The following is a 20874-nucleotide window of genomic DNA, read 5'->3' on the forward strand; positions in this document are numbered from 1 at the left end:
TTTATGCACCCAAATGGACCATGCTCAAGTTTTCGTTGGCCTCGGCCTGACGACACGTGCATAGTACCAGCTGCTAACTTACTACAAAAGCTGCCAATTCCTGAGTCTCGTAGACGCTCCGCAAGAAACTTTGTTTTAGAGCCAGATGTAGTAGCCGTTGTTACAGAAACATTCAAAACTTACAAGAAGAAAAGCAGAGAAAGCAACCATAAATTGTTTTATTTTCATTATTTCATTTTTTTCTAACTTAATTGATCTAAGTAGTTTTGAAGAAGCGTCTATTTGTTTCAAGAAACATAAAATCAGCCATTTCCGGACAAGTTCACATGAAGGGTAGGCTAAAAAACTTTAGTATACTATGCTACATACTAAGAATACCAGGTGCCTGAATTGATGAATTACATTCAAACTAGAAAAGTTTGAGATTGGTTACACGAGATACAGCATGAGTGGCCATATTAAAAGATATGTTCGCTAACCAAAAAAAAATGCAATAATTGGCGATAGAAGAATCTGCATTTTTATGATAACAGGAAACTTGAAAAACGGTCGAACTTCAATCTTCTTTTAAAAATCAGGATCGAATTTCGCCATCGAGGTTTTTACGGTTTCAGGTAGGTCATGTTTGGTAGTTTAGGACCTAATAAGTAGTTTTCCTGGATCGCGTTGCCTACAGAGCTTTTTTTGGGGATGAAAAGTGACAATTTTCACAATTTGTCAAAATTCTATGAAAATATCTCCGAAACTAAAAGCGATAAGACAAAATGCAAAACTTCCCTTTGTACCTGGTGACAAGAGGACAAGAATAACAAAAAATGGTATACTAGCTCTTACCGTTAAGAATTTACAGATTTTTGAAGTTCTGCTTTTTCGCAAAAGGGTTCAAAAACTTCGGTTGGCCGTCAGTTCTTCCGTCGTTATCGGATTCCCTCAATTTTTTCTATCCAACCTCTCCTGGCTATGTAGATAATTGGATAAATAAGTGGAAAAAAATACCAACTTTTTGGATTTTTTTTTTCAAAAAACCTCGTTTTTTGCGAATTTTGAAACTTTGGAAATTTTTTCCCGAAAAACTAGCTTTCAAAAAAAAAAAAAATCCTATGTATACTATCAATGAAGAGAACAGCTGAGAATTTTTTCAGCAAAATTGGAATTTCACGCGCAGTCACGATTGGATGATTTGGCGTGGATTGACCCAAATGGTTCTTTTTCTTTTACGTGATATCCGTTATTTTCCTCTTCGGGAGTTAAAATCCTGGTTATCTCAGTTTTTATTTCTCTACTATCTGCCATGAGAAGCCTCTTCTCTTGCAGTTGCTTTAATATCGGGAAAGAATCTTTCATGAAACTGGGACGTTTGTGCCTGAATTTGTTGAACTAGGATTGTTTAGTAGGGGAACCAACCACTCTCTGGTCATTTGAAAGTGTTCTTGTGGTCCATTTAAAAATTCAAGTGTCATTCTAGCAAGCATATTTTGGCACAGTTTTCTAAAATCTAGTACTCCCAGACCTCCCGATACCTTCGGGCACAAGTGCAACTTCTTACTCAGTGTTTCTAGCTTACCGCTCCATATAAAACGCCACATGTAGGTTTCAATTTTCTTTGCTATAGGTTCCGGGAGGGGTATTACTGGGGCCAGATAAAGTATTCTTGATACACAATACATGTTGACGAAAGTTGATCTCTGAAACAAGGAAAGATTTCTGCCTCTATCTTTGCCACATAGCAAACACTGAATCTCGAGTACTTTCTTTTCCCATGCGATCTGCCAGCAATTTCCTTTGACTGAAAACTCCACGCTAAGTGTCTTTACTGTAGGACTGACTTCCAGCCAAGTTTCCTTTTCCAAGCTCCTAATCCAACTCGCCTTTGCGCTTTTTGTTAACGGGAGGATCTTGCTTTTTTTTTCTTGTGAGTCCTGACGGCAAAATTTTTCTCGTACCATTCTAGGCCCCGCATTACTGTTTTAATGTCACTCACTCCATCGGCGAAGATCCCATCATCCACAAATGCCTCAGACTTGAGAACTAAAGTTGGCAGTACTCTGATACCCACTATTCTGACTTCTATGTATTATATCAAAGGGTCGATATAGACCTCAAACAGAAATGAAGAGCTTGGGTCACCTTGCCGGAAGAATATTTCAAGGGGGACTTCCTCAGTAAGGTTTCCGTTTACCACCACTTTCGCCGCTGTGTCAAAGTATACTTTCTTGTAAAAAAACGACAAATTCACCACAAAACGAATACTTCACCGTCATCAGTTCCCATAGGACTTCCCGGACTAACGAGTCGAAAGCTTTGATTAAATCAACGCATATTAAAACCCATTTGAGATCATTTTCCGATAGTTCTTCTCTTCTAAGTAGTAAGTCGCGTAAAATTGCAAGAATATGTTGGACTTTTCGACCCCTTATGCCCCCGTGTTGGATCTCACCCAGAATCTCTCCCATCAGCTTTCTGAGTCTGTTCATGAGTACTTTGGAACATGATCGGGTATCACAGGGAAGTAGAGAGATGGGCCTCCAGTTCTCGATATGTTGCATGTCTGCCTGTTTTGGCACTAATGTGATGATCGCTAGGGTCTGATCCGGTGTAGCTCCTTCACGTATCATCTCGTTCATTGCTGATAACATGATTTCCGAGATTTCACTAAAAAACACTTTGTAAAAATCGTAGCTTAAACCATCTCTTCCTGGGGCTTTCCCTGTTTTAGTAGAACTTAAAGCTTATTTTAGTTCATCTTCAGTTACGGGCTGACTTAACATTTCATTCTCGTCCTTTGAAACCTTTCGCTTCACTTCAAAATTGTCAAAAGCATTTGCCTCTCTTGCTCCTTCTTTCCATTTAAATAACTCTGAGAAGAAACCATATAGCGTGTTTTTTCTCTCTTCTTGGTCATCTGTTATCTTTCCATTATGTGTTTTAATTCTCTCAATTTTGCAGTCATATCGATTGCTATCAGTTTTCAAGATTGTCGGTAGGCTTATTTGTTGTCTCTCATAAAAATCGTTTAAAAAATTTTTTACTGTCCAGTTTTCAAATTTTTTCTGGTCGATTTCCTTTAATTTTCGTCTTATTTCATGGTGTTCGAAAATCAGATCGCCTGTATTTAGGTCTAGTTTATCTTTCAGTTGGCTAAGGACTTTTCTTAAAAATCGTTCGTGGGCTAACCGCTCTCTTTCGCTTTCCTTTTGTAGGTATTTTAGAAAATTTACGATCTGTTCTTTAACAGATCGTAACCGTTTCCGTTCGGGACGGAAAGTCCCGAATGTTCAAGGTCTACTTTGAGTCAAAACAAAACCTGGATCAGTTCTTGAAAGTTTCTGTGAAAGTTGGCTACAAAAAGCTTTCTGCACAAGCATTTGTATATCTCCCAAAGTGTTGTTTCTCGTGTATTAAAACTGGGCATCTGGCCTCGCAGTGCTCTAATCGGGCCCGCTGCTCTCGCTGTGGATCATCCGATCACACCTCAAAAAGGGCCTCTCCGTGTTCGGAAAAAATGTTCTGTCTAGGATGTAAAGTTACCGGCCATACTTGTTACAGTGTAAAGTGTCCTAATAACAACAGTCAACTAGCAAAGCCCATGGTGTGACATGTATCTGTCTACTGCTACGCAAGCTGTACTTTTATGGAATATTAATGGTGGACTTTTAGTCAAAATTCCTGTGATAAAAGGTTTGCTTTCCAATTGTGACGTATTGTGCTTGCAAGAGCATTTTTTGACGAGTCATAGTTTAGGCCTTCTGAAAATTGACAAATTTTACTAGCTATTCGGTGCCCGCTAAACGATTCGCTCCCAGTGGCCGCCCCTCGGGTGGTATTGCGATGCTTGTTAGGACCTCATGCCGGTCGAGTATTTTTTATTCAAGGGATTTTTTTCTTGCTGTCCGTGTAAAAGGGTATGTTATTGTAAACGTCTATCTCCCGACAGATTACCGCAATGACCGATCGGAATTTTTATTTACTTCTGCGTGTGAGAAACTAGGGTCGTGCCTTACAAAGATTCGCCTGTTAGGTAAATGTTGTATTATTATAGGAGATTTTAACTGTAATTTAACTGACGCCTCGTTATTGCGAATTTCTATTTTGTTTGGTATTTTTGACGATTGGCTTAGGATATTGCCGAAAGATCTTGATTACACTTACACGCACCATTCAAGTCACGTGTCGAACCTTGACCATGCAGTTTCTTCTATAAATCTCCAAGTGTCACCTGTTCACGCCGTTACTGATTTCCAACTATCAGACCACCTTCCAATATCTGCAACTATTTATTGTCCCTCTGCTCAGTCTACTCCCACCACACAACCACATCAGGCCCACGCCCAATTTTACAGGGATTCGGAAAACATACAAGATGATCTTTTTGCTGCAGTTACTAATTCTGTCCTACATAAATTTCATGTTCCGTTCCAGCTGCTCATTGAAAATCTGCAAGTTGATGCAAATGAAATACGGGTGTTGCTAGATATGTATCTTGCAAAAATTTGCCATACTCTGCGACGCGCAGGAAAAGCCACTATACCTCTTATACGTAAACGTTAGGGTGTCACAAAGCACTGGTCCAGTAATCCAAGCCTAATTGAAGCTTGGAGAAAATCCAAATTTTGGTACCATTTGTTTCTCTACTGTGACCGTCCTCGCTCTGGCTGGGTTTCTGACATTCTTCTTTCTACCAAAAGAAAGTTTGCGAGAGAACTATCTATCCACATGAACCAGATAGTTGAAGAGACATCCCAGCAAGCTTCTCTTTCCCAACCTTGCTTCTGGAGAAATGCATCAAGAGATCCTCCTAGGGTCCGCCTACCTACTCAAGTTATTCCTGATTCAGAATGGAATTCATACTTCTCTGCTGAATTCTCCCCACCAGATGTCGCCCTACAGTCCGAATATGAAGATAAGCTTGATAAATTTCTGTCTAGTTATGTGGTAAGATGATTTTATGGTATTTAGGTGATTTTTTGGAAGATGCCTTTATTCTCCCTTTATAGGGGAGATAAACTATGGCCCTAAGTTAATTAAACGTTGGTAGCGTGCCTTAGGCTATGACTGGACTAATGAAGGGTACCAGCTGGGTATATCCGAGAGACTAAATGTAGATTGTAGAGAGGTTGGCTATAATACAATACCCTTTATTCATTTAACATATACCAGTGCAAGGTATAATAATATATATATTATTCCGCTAGGACTAGTGGTTCCAGGGAGACAACAAGTATCATAAATTTACAATAAGATATAATACAATAAAGTGCTTAGACACTTACAATAATTCGACAATATTCCAAGGAATTTCTAAATCAACGGACCAGAGGTCAGTCCGGCATAAAATTAGTATCAGTCTACCCCTTCCCATAAAATGTATCTTTTATACATTTTATCAACCACACCTTCTGGGACCCAACCGACGCACATAGCTAGGAAGTGGTAATTTCTCAATTTCCCATTAAACATAAATTTGCCAGGATATGTTCCTTATCTTAATAAAAAGTGGTATTACTAAACTTTTATATTTGCGTCTTAATATTTTCACTAAATTCCAAATTGACTTAATTAGAAAGCATCACCACCGTGGTCCAAAATACAATTTTGTTGTTTCAGCTCCGAGCAATCCAACGCCTAAAGCGTAAGATAACTTCTGGCATCGATAAAATAAGCGCTCTTCACATTCTGCATGGAAACGAGCTGATGGTAAACCATCTTGCTCTTTGGATGCAGATGATTGTTACCCAAGGAACTGTACCATCTTCTTTCTCAATCGGGGATCTCACTCCAATTCCAAAGAAAGGTAAATTCGCTACCCAGTGCTCGTCCTTCCGCCCTATAACAGTGAGTACTACCTTCTGTAAGCCTTTTGAACTTCAGTTATGGTCTGGTGTCTGATGGTGTGAGCTGTTGGTATCAGGATACAATTGAAGTGGGTTTGAAATTTGCTACTTTCCAAAAATGCGTCACAAAAGGATTGAAAAAATGGATTTGAAAGGATGTTACGAAAAAGTTGAGTTCCAAAAAAAAAACTAAGCCTGTATCTAAAATAATTATTCACATTAGAATACACATAAAACATAAAGTGTAACATATATAGTAAAAAAAACACTCAATTTTGTAAAGATTAATTACTTTTAATTATTTTTCTCTCTTTTTACTCTAAACACAATATGCCGCTTAAATAGAAACATTATGTTTCTTGCTGGATTATCCTTTTCAAACTTAATACTTAACGGATTATTTGACAATACAAATATTTATACGTTGACTCGAAGTCAAACATTTATATATAACATTAAATCACTAGTTAAAACTTAGTTATTTCTAAAAATAAAACATAGTATATATACAAGCATTGTGTAATAAACTTACACGAGCATTGTTAAGTAACAAAACTTAGATACAACATTTATCAAAAAATATATTTGATTAAAGTTTTAAAAGTTATTTTAAAACACTATATAGTAATTCAACTATACATAAAGCTTTTTTTTTCAAAGTAGATTTCTCACAAAGTAACACTAAAAAGTGGTATAACTCTTTCTTTCCATTAGCAAAACACTCAGGCCCTGTTTGGCCAGAAAGAATTGATACCAACGTAATAATACCAACGTAATAAAGGACTTCATCGATAAACTTTGCGCTGAGGCCTCAGGTGAAATAACTGAACTTAAAATTATTATTAACTTAAAATAAGTATTATTGCTGACATAGCAAAAAAAATTTGCTCCAATATTTATCATAAATTTCTCTTTTACTTTCATATTTATGAACTCATAGTGCCAACCGGATTGTCTGAGGTTGTAGATAACTTTTTTTTTCATTTTTTTTATAATTAGTTTATTTGCGATAAATTATGGTTTTGTGCAGACAGGGGTTCTTATATCCTTCCCTCCGGGGGTTTGATGTTTCCTATAATACTAATATTTAAAAACACATATAATCAATCCCACAATCACGATAGCAATTATGAAATATCCCCAAGTTGAGGCTAGTAAGCCTTTATAATAAGTGGTTATTTTTTCATTATCTTGTTTCAAGTTGGTTATTTTAAAAAGATTTATGTGGGGTATAGGTTTTATACTCCATTTTTTTATATTTATCTCCGTAATTCCCATAATTAGAGACTGGATAAATGTCCTTTTTGTCTTTAAACGACAGGATGGGGGGATATTAATCAGGCCCATCCCTTCTATTCGAATATCTCTTGTATTCCTCAACCCTGAAGAATTTTTGCATCTCAACTGCGCCATATAGGGTTGTGGAACGCTGAATATGAAATCATTTTCACTTATTTTTTCCCATAATTCAAGATTAACCTCGCTCACTATATCAACATCGCATTCTTTTGGTAGGGGTCTTGAGGGTTCCATCTCCTCCCAAATTTTAATAGCACAGACTTTTCTTGCGCGTAGATGTAATATAGTTCTAAAGTTGCAACAGGGTATTTTATCATTTTGACATTTAATCGTTTCTTGTTACTCTGGTATCCTATATTTTAAGTTGGAAATGGCTATAAATGGTGGCAAATTAATTATCCTAATGCAGCTTGTGGTGTTCGTCAGTTTTGTAGGGAAAGCATTTATTTGGAACTGTGCATATTCTCCATACTTAACTAGGAGTACCATTAAAAATATCCATTACTCCTCTCGCTTAATTTGCACAATAATTTTCCGCTTTGCTGTAAAACTAAAGGATATTCTCGAAATTTGGTGCTAGTCCTAGTCTCAATTGATAAGGAAAATGACTTTCTACGCCTTTGAGCACTTCTGTTAATTTACTTTGGTTTAAAAGTCGTGCAGATGAATTTTATGTCAAAAGGTTGTTAGAAACTCCGACTTCAATTGATTAGATTCATAAGGAATATCCATGATGGCAGTAGATAATAACTGTAGAGCCATCTGAAGATTTATATCCTCTATGATTTCACTTTGATTTCCTATTATTTGTTTTAGAGTTATTAATACTGCATTGGTAATATCCTGTATAACAATGGAAAGCTTATTGATTGTCTGATTACCTTTTTCTTATATCTTTGATATCCTTGTTTCGTGATGTTTTAAGATTGTTAGTTGTTTGTCTACCAAGTGTAGAAGATTTTGATTTGTTACTTTGACTTTCCCTATTCATTTTACTGCTTCCTTCCACGTTCTCTCAGATATCGTACCAAATATATATTCTGATATTTCTCCTTCAATGCAGATTAAGCTTCTTTTTTGTCTGGCCAAGATATTGTTTGGCTCCTTTTTATGCGGTTTTTGCAGCGTTATTGTCATTCTGTGTATACCTTCCGAGATTCCATTGACCTGGTTTCTCAATACATTGAACAACAAAGTTGCCTGAGTTTGAAATAATAATACTTTCGTTTCTATATTACCTGAGGGGGTGTGAAAGAAGGTGGGTTAAAAGTTTTTTTCTAATTCTCTTCTTGTCCTTTCCAGATTTTTTGCAAGTACCGTTATTTGGTTCTGGAGGGTATGTAAGGCTGAAGCATCAAACCTAATGGCGATTTGCCAGTAACCTTCCATGGGCTTGATGGTATTCATCATGCGAAACGATACTCCTTTTACGACCCTAATTCGGCCGTAATAAGCTGGAATAGCTTAAAAACGCAAATTATTGTCCAAATTATCATCTGCAATAAATATTCCTTATATATATATCATATATAAACACTAAAAAAAAAATTGAAAGTGTTGTGAATTAAAGCGCAATTCCTGTGTATTCGGCATATTCGTGGATCTTTTGTAATTGTCTTGGCGTTATCGTCAATTCTTGTAAATCAGTTACTTCCTGTCTTACACCTTGTGTTTTACTCTTTTGATAAATAATCCAAGCTGTTATAAGTGTAAATAAACTTACACATGCTGTGCCCAATATACCCCCTACTAAAAATATTATACCCCCTACTAATTCATACCCCCTACTAATTCATTGAATTGAATGCTTTCATCCCTTATTACTTTCAGTGTAATTTCTGCTTGACTAAGGGCTATTTCTTTTCCTTGTTTTATATCTATCAGCATTTGTGTCCAAGTAATAGGTTCTTTAAGATTGTTTTCCAATTTTCTATTAGATGCTTACTACCTTTTTTCAGAAAAAAATTCTAATTTGCCTGGTAAAATTGTTTTAATTTTTAATGGAGTTAATTTAGTGACGTTTTCTTCTGATCTTTGCCTATTTTCTCTTTTAAGAATGAAATTTGTATCTTTGTGCCATAGATTATATTCTGACATTGTCAATATAATTAGTGGAACATTTGGTATTTCTCTGTCTTGAACACAAGTTCCGTCCAGCGTAACATTATTTGAAACCAATACTTCGGATACACTTATTTTTATAATTCCTTCAGTTGTTTCTGAAGGTTTAGAGACTTCCCAATGGCATGTTTTCTGAATGCCTTGTCGGTTTTCTAGAATTATGTTTACCCAGCAATTTAAAATTTTCCCATTTTTTATCCTTTTCAGTCCTTTTTTGGTCAGTTCTAACATAAAAATACTATTTTCTAAAACGAACATGACCCAAATTTTATCTAGAAAAATTATTCTTCCTCCTTTATTTTCTACTAGTACATACGTTGAAGTTGATGTTATGGTGATTATTACCTCTCGTGGGCCCCCGTTGCAATGGAAAAGCTTGTTACGTTGTAAATATACTCTTTTTCTGAGACAGGGGAGTTTTTGCGTTTATTCGGATGTTTTCTGCAAATAGAAAATAGAATGCGTTCAATAGCTTAGCATACCAGCTTAAGGGGTCGATCGGTTCTAACCCCGAAGGTAATTCATAATACCCTTCATTTAATACAAAATACTCTATGTTTTGTGTGATTTCTTTTAACTCCTTTGGAGGCAACAGAAGTTTCGGAATCTGTCCTAAGTCTAGTAAACCTAAGGCTCATTGAGCTTCTATTGTATAGTCACTTAAAATATGTAGATGTGTCATTAGCTCTATCATGCTTGCCGCTGAATGTTCTCCATATAACGGCTTATCTTCTTTACTTTCATTAAACAGTAAATTTTCTATTCTACTGAATATATTGTATATTTTTAGTCCAATTTAAATTGGAGATTTTTTCATTCTGTGCTAGCCATAACGATTTTTTTTTTCTTTTTCAATATGAAAATGTGTTTTGCTCGATATTTTCTCCTTTTCGTCTTCCGGGATATTGGCTTGTATTATTTCCAAATAATATCTTTGTATATATTCGAAAGCTATATTCGTTGTATTTTGTTGTTCTATTAGTGATTGAACATTAACACTAGCAGGGAATTCGTCACATGTATTATAGCTTCTACTTGTCTGTTTATTGCGTACAATTTTGCAAGCATCAATTGCTTGAAGCTATGGGATATATTTGCAATCCCTTCATATCTGGTTTTTTGCAAATTATTTTTTCTTCTCTGTTACTGGTTTTCAACTAAAAGGCTTTGACTATCTTCTGATAAGCGTCCTGTTTTAACCTTATGGTATATAGCATCTTTTGCAAATGCTCTAAGTCTATTTGAAATAGAATTTGCCAGTAATTTTCTACAATTCTCACCTGGCGTATTTGCCATATAATTCCTCCGTCAACCCCTTGTACTTTCTCGCCCTCTAATTTTGTTTTTGTCATCTTAGCACTTTTTCCCCAAAAATAATAGCGATAAAACAGCCCACCAGTAGAACTTCCACAGTGTCTATAAGAAAATTGATATTACCCTATGTCCCTCCTTCTTCTGTAAAGTTTTTTTTTCCTCCCCGCAATATGCTGTCTTACAGTTTATAGGGCTCTCCAGCATATTATGGGTTTTAAACAAAAGTTTGGAAAATAAGTTCATAGCCCTGATAATTCATTGGTTACTATTTTCCCGTTATCTTTGTATACTGTTTTCCTTAACGGAAATAGATTGTGTATCACTTCACAGGAGTTATTTGAGAGTCTGAGTATATATTTTATATTACTTTTTTGAAACACCTCTTCAAGTTTCTTTGAATCTGCTTGTTCTTTTTAAAACTTGTAACAATTCCTTGTTTTCCTTCGTTATTTTTGTGTTGGTTTTTACCAACCCTTTAATTTTTGCAAAAAGCTGATATTAGGATATTTTCCTACCTCTGAGAGGATTTCTATTAACACGGTTAACATACATTCTTTTGAAAAGTCTTCTGTCACTACGGGGTGGCGTTTACTGGTTTTAATGAACTTGTTTAAAACCTCTTTGTCACTTAATGGTGTTGAGAATTCGTGCTTCATGCCCTAGAAATTTATTTATTCACGTATAATTACCATACTTTTCTTATTGTATGTTTTCCCTCAAATTGTGTGGTTTCCGCCAAAATAGTTCGTGCCAATTTCGGTTTTGCGATAGGGGTTATCAGTACCCATTGCTTTTTCCTTTTAATCTCTTTTATTATTCGCGACTCGCGTTTATCCAAAGTTTAATTTTCGCCTTAGTTTTATATAGTATTTGAGTTCAATTTGTCCCATTCGTGATATTTTGACTATTACCTTGTTCTACAGGCTTATGGGTTTAGTGCCCGTGTGAAATTTCCGACTTGCTATTTATTTTAGCATGTCGGATTTCACTAAAACATTCAGCTCAAACCTCCTTCAAAATTTGACCGTTATTTGTGATATACATTTGGTTAGCCTTATGGATCCCCCCAATGACAAGACGTTTAGCAGTTTTTACTTTTAAATGCCAATGGTATCGCCATTGGTGTCTTTAGCCGGCAATTTCCTAGCTATGGTTATTTCTGTTAATGGTGCGTTGTGAATTTATTTGATATGTGAAATTATTTATACCCAAAAACAAAAACTTTGTTTTATACTGTGCTATACTTTTTAAATTGTGGCCATTTTTATCTACGGATCCTAATTATGTATACTTTCCTTATTGGTAAGTGTCCATTTATTATCTTCTAGCATTTATGATAAGATTACAGTTAGCTTATACATGTCTGGATTCATGTAAACTCTTACTGCCTTTCCCATTATAATTATTTTTTTAATCTCTTCAAAACAATTTGTTTTAAATTCGACTGTAGGTGCCACCTCCAAGGGTCAAAGGTCAGTAGATCCTTCGCATTTAATTAACAACGAGAGAACAGCAGTGATTGAGTTCACTCCAAATTTTCTAGCTTCCAATGACCTTATTTCAGTAGACTACCCTCCTTCGTTTTTTTTTTTTTTTGATTACCTCCCAAAATTTTTTTTTTCCAATATACATATCAAAAGAATTGCCTTTTAATGCTGATCTAAATATTTATAATTCAATTAGTTTCACTACACCCATTAAAAGTTACGAGTCAATAATTAATTTCTTTTATGAAACGTAAGAACACGAGTCTCGTCAGAACACGATTCGCGAAGTTTTATTTCGTCCTGGAGACAAAATTTGTGCAGGAAGCTATGATGTCTCATAGATTTGCGTTTATTTTTCTCTGGGAATTTACGAGTTTCTAGGTTATATTTTTTTTTAGTTTATTTTCTACGTTAATAATTTTTACTGGCAACATATATTATGAAGGAAATTTTGACGTTTTTTGTATGACAATTAAAGGAAGAAAAAATTTGGGTAGTTCTTTGGAAGCTCTTTGCTCGTTTTCTTTTTCTCAATTCATAGTTACTTTATTTAACTACTTATTGATTGTGAACAACGCTAGTTCTTCCATTTTCCGTTTTCTTTTCTGACTTTTGCATTCCAAATTTTGTTTCTCTTCTTTATAATGTTGAAAAGTTTTTCCTTGGTCTCTAGAATGTGGCTTACAAGGTTCTGAATTCAAGAATGGGTTTGTTGCTTCGTCAAATTTTTTAAACCTCCGTTCCTCATGACGTTTGGCCTTTTTCCTTAGTGTTTTAGCCACTTGTGCTGCTGAAGAAAAATGTTGTTGCTACATTTTCTGCTTGTTAATTGCTCTCTGTAGTTTTTATCTTAAGGGGTTTTTCCTTAACGATGGTCCAAGTTTATTTATATCTGTGTACGTAGAGGAACTACTTGTTTATCGTTCTGTTAGCTCGCTTCTGGTAGCTTGTATTTGTTCCAAAAGCCCTTTTTGTGTTAAAACTGTAGGCGAGTCTAGCGTATGAAAATCAGATAATTCTTTGGTTTCTTCCAATTTTTCTTCCTCTTTGGATTTAACCTCTGGTTTATTATCTCTTAAAGCCGTAGGTTGTTTTTGAGTATCTTCTCTATCGCTTTCATCGCTAGTATCCGATGAGCATTGGACTTTTCCCACTTTCTCTTGTTTGTTTTTGAGCGTTTGTAGCCAAGACTGGGCTAAATAGTCCTTCCACTTCTCCCAACTGTTGCGATCATTAAAAAAGTCAAAGAATCCATATGGCCTTCTGATATATAATAGTGCAAATTTTTCATTTGTGCCTTTGTCTGAAGAAATGGGCTCTTATTTCCATGATTTTGAGGAAAATCCTTTTTTCATTCTATTATGGTGTACTATTTCTTCCTTTTCATTATACTGATGTTTTATATTATAGGTTAAGTTATTTGGTAGAATTTTACAATTCTATTGGGCACATCCCATTTCGGTTTTAACTTTTTTGTCCCTTCTAGATTGGTTTTGTCTACATAGGCCAATTTTCCTAAACAATAATTTGTCAGATTTATGCTTTTTATGTCATATTTTTCTTTTTGTTCTGTTTTCGCATCTTTCAAATTGTCTTTAACCTGTTCCATAGCTTTTTTTATTCGCATCACCATTTCTTGCTTGTATTGGTCCAGATTGTAATATATTCTATCAATTTGTATTTCATCTAAACAAATTCTGGGATCTCTTAGATGTTGTAAAAAAATGGCGTTTCTTTTAAAGAACGTGAAAAAGCCGTATTTACTGCAAAGATAACTGCAAAGAAACTGCTACGAATGGTATGTGTTCGTCCCAATTCTAATTTTCTTCTCTTGCGTTTATCCCCAGCATGTAAGCTAATTCCCTATGTTTGCATTCAACTTTTCCATTAGCTGATACCATGTAAGACAAGGTAAACCATCGCTTTACCCCCAAATATTCCGTAATTTCGTCTAATAATTTGGCTCTAAAACATGGCCCATTGTCACTAAGTAAAATTCTAGGGAAAATCCCGTGTTCCAGAAATAGCCGGTTGACTAAAACTTTCGCAAGGGTTTTTGTCTTTTCGTCTTTAATTGGAAAAGCGTATAAATATGAGTTGAAATGGTCAACTACTGTTAGTACACACCTATTTCCTTTCCTGGAAACTGGTAAACTTCCTCCTGCCCCCCAAATGTCAATTGACATTAATTCTCCTACCCCTGAAGCGGTGGGGTATTGACCTAATTCGGTCCTAGGGGTCTTTGGTGGCGACTTTTGTTTGGCACACTCTTGGCAGCTTTGTATGAAAAATTTTACTTTTGAGTACATTTTTGGAAAATAAAAATTTCCTTTTATCCTCCCAATAGTTGTCGCTTCTCCCATGTGACAGCCAATAGTTGCGTGTTCCATCTGTAAAATTTCTCCTTCCAGTGATTTTGGAATTACTGGAATAATTTTTAAGTCATATTTTCTATATTATTGGGGTTCTCTGTAACATCTTACCAAAAGATTTTTACTTTCATCCAAATCAGAATTATCTAAGTCCTTCAAAAAATGTTTAAAGTGTTGTGGCAGTTCCGTTCCTTTTGATAAAAAAGATTTAATATCTAAACAAAAAACATCTTTATCTTGATGATTCGAAATATTTCCATTAGATAGTATTTCTACCCCTTCCAGTTGGTTTTGGATGGTTGTTATCCAATTTCCTTCTGTGTCAGGATTTCGTGACAAATAGTCTGGTAAAATGTTTGTACGGCCCTTTATATATATTGGGGTATATGATTATGCTTGCTGACGTAGTATTCATCGTGTCAGCCACGCTGAAGTATTTTGCATCGTATGTATCTAAATTAGTGAATTTCGATCCACACGTAAATTAAATTTTTTCCCAGATAAATATTTACGAAAATGTTCTGTAAAAACTGTCAATGCGAGGAACTCTATGTCAACCCCCTAATATTTTTTATCTGCCTCAGTCAGCTATCTGCTGGTGTATTGGACTATTGATCCTACTCCTTCCGAGTTTATGTTTAATAATATTGTCCCAATTCCGTACCCCAAAGCATATGTTTGTAAACAGAAGTCTTGTGACAAATCTGGTAGTTTAAGAATTGGTGCCTGTAATACTTGCCTTTTTATTTCATTCAGCGCCTGTATTGCGTCCGATGGAAATTCGAATTTGCCTAATTTTTTTTCAAAATGTTTGTCAAAGGTTGTGCTATTGCTGCATATTTTTTTAATATATCGTCGGAAATATCTTAACAAACCAAAAACTGATTTGCAGCTTTTTTGATCTTTTGGTGGCTGTAAATCTTCTATGACCATAAATTTTTCTGGATTTGGTGAAATATTACCTTGGTTTATCAGATGTTCAAGAAAAACTAGTTTTGAGAATACTATTTTTAACTTTTCTGGTTCTAATTTTAAACCTGTTTTTTCAAATTTTTCCAGTATTTTTTCAAATCCGACTAAATGGTCTTCTAGGTTTTCGGTAAACAAAATTACATCATGTAAGTAAGCAAAGGTATCTTTTTTCTTTCCTGGTTCGTTATCTTTTAGCACTAAATTTATTAGTCGACTAAAACAGTTTGGACTAAATGATAATCCTAAAGGCATACGTTCAAATGTAAACGTTCTTCCATCATCTAATATTACAGTTGCTTTGTGTTTTGTTTCTGGATCAAATGCTATTTGCCAATAACCTGCTATTAAGTCAAAACTAGTGTAGTATTTTGAACTTCCCAGCGAATCTAATATCCTGTCAGTTCGTGGTAGTTTCATAACATCTTTTACCGTGACTGCATTTAGCGCTCTAAAATCTTTGCGAAATTTCCAGGCATTATCTTTTTTTCTGAGTATTGCTAGTGGAAAACACCAATCGCTAATACTTTCTTTCATAATACCCTGTTCTTCCATTTCTTTCATTTGGTCGTCCAGCCATGGTTTTAAATTATAAGGTGTTTTATACGGTGACTTTTTAATTGGAAGGCCCTGTGTTGATATTTTGTGCGTGATTAAGTGAGTTAATCCGTAATCCGCTTTGTGTCTTGCGAATGTCTATCTAAAATCCCAAAGAATATTTCCCACTCGGATTTTTACGTTTTCCGGTAAATGTTTTAAATCAAATCGTCGCAAAAAGTCAGTTTTCGTCATTCCATACTTTTCTTGTGGTTGCGGTTTTGATGATGATATTTGTTCGTGGCTAGTGAAATTTACGCTTAATTCTGGGCTGCTTAGAGATATTATTTCTAAATTTGTAATCTTTTCCACTGACCCAAGCCCTATTTGGTTCAGCTTTATTTTTTTATTACTTAGATTGGATAGTTTTAAGTATTTTATACCATTTTCAATTTTAATAACTTGATTTTCCATAAAAATCGTGGGGTAGTTTTCAAGCATTTATCCTCCTATCATGGCAACCATTGTTTTAACCTTTCCTTCTTCTGTATTTAAAGTCGCTAGCACTTGAACTGTTTTTCCCCCTTTTATTGTGATTTTCCCGTTTATTTTTAGGTTATAATCCGAATCGTCACTGCCTTTATCTGTTGTTACGCAAATTTACCTATTAGTTTCATTTGGCTGGCTTATGGTTATTGTATCAGTTACGGGTTCCCATGTTTCCTTATAGCGTCTACTCCTAGAATACAAGGAAATGGTAGCTGCTTATATATTATCACTGTTACTGTTATTTCTTTATTCTATATTCTGAATTTGAATGTCTCACCTCCCAAAATTATAAGCTTGAGACTTGTCATTTCTGACAAGGAGTTGTTATATCTGCTTACGCAATTCGGGACAATAACAGGAAACTCCTTAAAAACTCCCCATTGAATTAATGATTTAGATCCACCCGTGTCTAGTAAACACGGTAAATTTTGGAAACACTCAATTTTAAAACAACGCAAAATCGGTACATTATTATTATTTGTATTTGTATCACAACACTCTAAACTATAAAGGGGTCTTTGTAAGGATTCATCTCTGTTGACCCTTACAGGCTGGTTTCTCCGTTTAAATGCCCACTGTTTGACCAAAAGTTTCTGGGGTTATCCCAGTTATCTTCAGCGTTGCTATTTTGACCCTGGGTGTTGTTAATCGTTTGCCTTCTAAGCCTAAATTCAGGAATATTATTCGGTGTTTGCCAAGTATTAATTGTTCCCTGCCTTCCTAAATTTCTGCCCCCCCCCCTGTGTTCTGAACTGGTGTCTTGTCTTGTACGTCTGGCCTTCTTTGCATATTCTATGCCAGCATTCTGCTGCGTAGTGGTTTGGTTTGGTACAATAATAGCAATTAAATTGTTCTCTTAAATTGTTTGTTGGTTTCCTGGTTACTTCTAAATATTCTTTATATGTAATTGTTGGTTCCCCAACTATCTGTCTTTGGTTGGGGTGGGTGCCCATATTTTCTATAATTATTAGCTTCTAATCTCTCAAGGTCGTGGAATCTGTCAGCTACTTCCTTAGACGGCGACCCTTGGCCCCTGTCGCGCCTTTTTAGTTCATGATTTGGCTCCTCAAAGTTCACCAGCTTCTTTCCCCTTCCATATTTTATACTTTCTTGGGCTCCTGTGTTATTTATTGACATCTGATCAAACTTTTTCAGGGCCTCGTCAATTTTTACCTCTCTGTTTAGTAGAATTATAGCCTGCTCTAAATTTTTGGGTTTCTGTGATAATATTAGTCTTAATAGCTTTTTTGGTAACCCTTGCGTAAAAGTATGTAATTGTACTTTCTGTACTGTCTCGTCATTTCCGCCTTTCTCTAACTGTAAGCATACAGATCGACGAATTTTGTCTGCATATTCCCTGATACTAGTTTAGGTATTGAATGCCACTACCTCTGTTCTTAGCCTCTCGGAGATGCTTGTCTCTATGAACCTTGTTTTAAAAGATTCAATTAGAGTACTAATGTCCTTGGGCTCTTTTTCTTCAATTGCCTCAAAATGTTTAAGGGCGCTTTCCTTTAATCTTGCTGCAACGCATTGCTCTTTGAACTTATCGTCAAACGACTCAGTTAGTTTGTCGAAAATTTTCAATTTTTGGATAAACTCATCTACATCTGAAATTCCCGCGTATTCTGGTATAATTTTGAAAATTTCAAGTACCGTTAACAGAGAAGTCATTTTTTCCTCTGGTAAAGCCATTTTATTTCAATCTATTATTTTTATCTATCCCTCTCGACCCAGTTTTTGCAACCACAACCAGTTGTGGTAAGGTGACTTTATGGTATTTAGGTGATGTTGTGGTAGATCCCTTTATTTTCCCTTTATAGGGGAGATAAACTATGACCCTAAGGTAATTAAACGTTGGTAGCGTGCCTTTGGCTATGACTGGAATAATGAGGCGTACCAGGTGGGTATATTCGAGAGACTAAATGTAGATTGTAGAGAGGTTGGCTATAATACAATACTTTTATTCATTTAACATATACCAGTTCAAGGTATAATAATATATATATTATTCCGCTGGGACTAGTGGTTCCAGGGAGACAACAAGTATCAGAAATTTACAATAAGGTATAATACAATAAAATACTTAAGACACCTACAATAATCCGACAATATTCCAAGGTATTTATAAATTAACGGACCAGAGGTTAGTCCGGCATAAAATTAGTATCAGTCTAGCCCTTCCCATAAAATGTATCTTTTATACATTTTATCAACCACACCTTCCGGGACCCAACCAGCGCACATAGCTGGGAAGTGGTAATTTCTCAATTTCCTGTTAAACATAAATTTGCCAGGATATATTCCTTATCCTAATAAAAAGTGGTATTACTAAAGTTTTGTATTTGCGTCTTAATAATTTTACTAAATTCCAAATTGACTTTATTAGAAAGCATCACGACAGTGGTCCAAACGACAATTTTGTTGTTTCAGCTGCGAGCAATCCAACGCCTAAAGCGTAAGAAATCTTCTGGCATCGATAAAATAAGCGCTCTTTACATTCTGCATGGAAGTGAGCTGCTGATAAACCATATTGCTCTTTTGATGAAGATGATTGTTACCCAAGGAGTTGCACCGTCTTCTTTCTCAATCGGAGATCTCACTCCAATTCTAAAGACAGGTAAATTCGCTACCCAGTGCTCTTACTTCCGCCCTATAACAGTAACTACTACCTTCTGAAAGCTTTTTGAACTTCTATTCATTGACCATCTAAACGCGAAATGCTATGTTCCACCTTACCAATATGGATTCCAGCCACGTCTCGGTTGCCCCTACGCTTTGTCGGTTGTCGCGAACGCATTGATCGATGCTGATGCATCAGGTAAAACTGTCGTGTTGGCTGGGCATGATATTCGTAAAGCGTTCGACCCTCTCATTCTCACCGCTATGCTACTCCATGCAGAAAAACGTGGAGTGAGCCTCTCATATATCGGAGCCCTTCGAGACATGTATTATCGTCTTAAAGTTAGCCTAATACTTCACCCATTAGCTAAAGTTGACGGCTCTCAAGTCTACGCACCAACCCCTAATATTTTTGTCAATGTCGAAAAAGATACCCGTCAAGGTTCTGTTTGTTCCCCTTCATTCTTCAGTAATGGAGTTCTTGATGCACAGTTATCTGTTCCCACATCTTTCATCTTTTCCGGTCTTGATTTATTTCTCGTATGTTATGCAGACGACATTCTGAATTTGAGCCGTATTATCCAGCGCATTAGCGAGATTTTACCAGCACTACAATATGAGTATGGAAAACTAGGTCTTCAGTTCAATGCTGAAAAGTCCGAAGTTGTATTCTTCAACTGGAAGCAAGCGTCGCCTAGGGATAATCCTCTCGGAAATAGAAGGATTAAGCCAGTAGATCATACCACCCACCTCGGTCTTCCCATTGGTTCGTCAGTAATGCACACGCGACAACTATTAATTGCTCACATTGAGCGTAGAGTTGGGTTATCATATGCTTCTTTTGTAACTAATAAGTAACGGTTCAACCGCCATCTTCTCTCGAAACTTTTTAACTCTGTCACTCTACCTTTTCCGTTTTGGAAAATGATCACAAATTCTGACAAGTCCAAAATTCGTTCAGTTTTCTTCCGGTTCGCAAAATATGTTTTACATTTTCCCTCTTGGACGCGCAATTCTTATCTAATTAGACAATTCAACATTGCTGACCCCATTATAGCTGTGGAAAAGCAAATTCGTGCATATAATTCCCGTTTAAAGAAGTTGAACCATCCCTGGTCGTCAGTACTGGCCCAGTAGTTTAGATGTATTTGTTGTGTTTGTTGAGTGTGATCTGAGTTAAAGACTAGCGGGCGAAAGTGTCGTTTAATTGTTTTTACCGTTTCTTGTAATATTTCCACTAGTTGATATGATTATCTACCGTATATCTTTTTTAATTCACTGATGATTATTTGGGTAATTTTTTTTTTACCAATTGCGGCTTGATGCAATGATGTTTATTTTGTTTATGTTTGTTCAGTAATTAGGAGCCTAAAAAAAAAGAAAAAACATGTCGCGTACCTACAGAGCAGTGTATAATTGAGTTTTTCTTTCTCGTTTTGTGTAATTTGTTCTAAGAGCTGATTTAGATCTTAGCTCCAGCGTTCGTCACTAAAAACCACATGTATAACTCCTAAGTTTATGTGTATTGCTTTTTTTGCTTATTGCTCCGTCTTTTCCTTTTTTGTATGAGGGGTTTTCCAATAAATAATAATAATAATAAATAGTCAACTGGAGTTTATTAATAGTTGCATGGTTGATCTCAGCTTAGTTCTCAGCTCAATAGCGGGGTTTTTCACCACAGACATCTCTGGCTGACTATTTATTTGTATCCCTATTTTTTGTGATGATCATGATGAAAATCGCCACTGATTTTGTAAATCGGCGCCGAAAACT

Source organism: Artemia sp. Qi Xiang Cuo, chromosome 3, assembly GCF_049724085.1.
Source record: "Artemia sp. Qi Xiang Cuo chromosome 3, ASM4972408v1, whole genome shotgun sequence".
NCBI lineage: Eukaryota > Metazoa > Arthropoda > Branchiopoda > Anostraca > Artemiidae > Artemia > Artemia sp. Qi Xiang Cuo.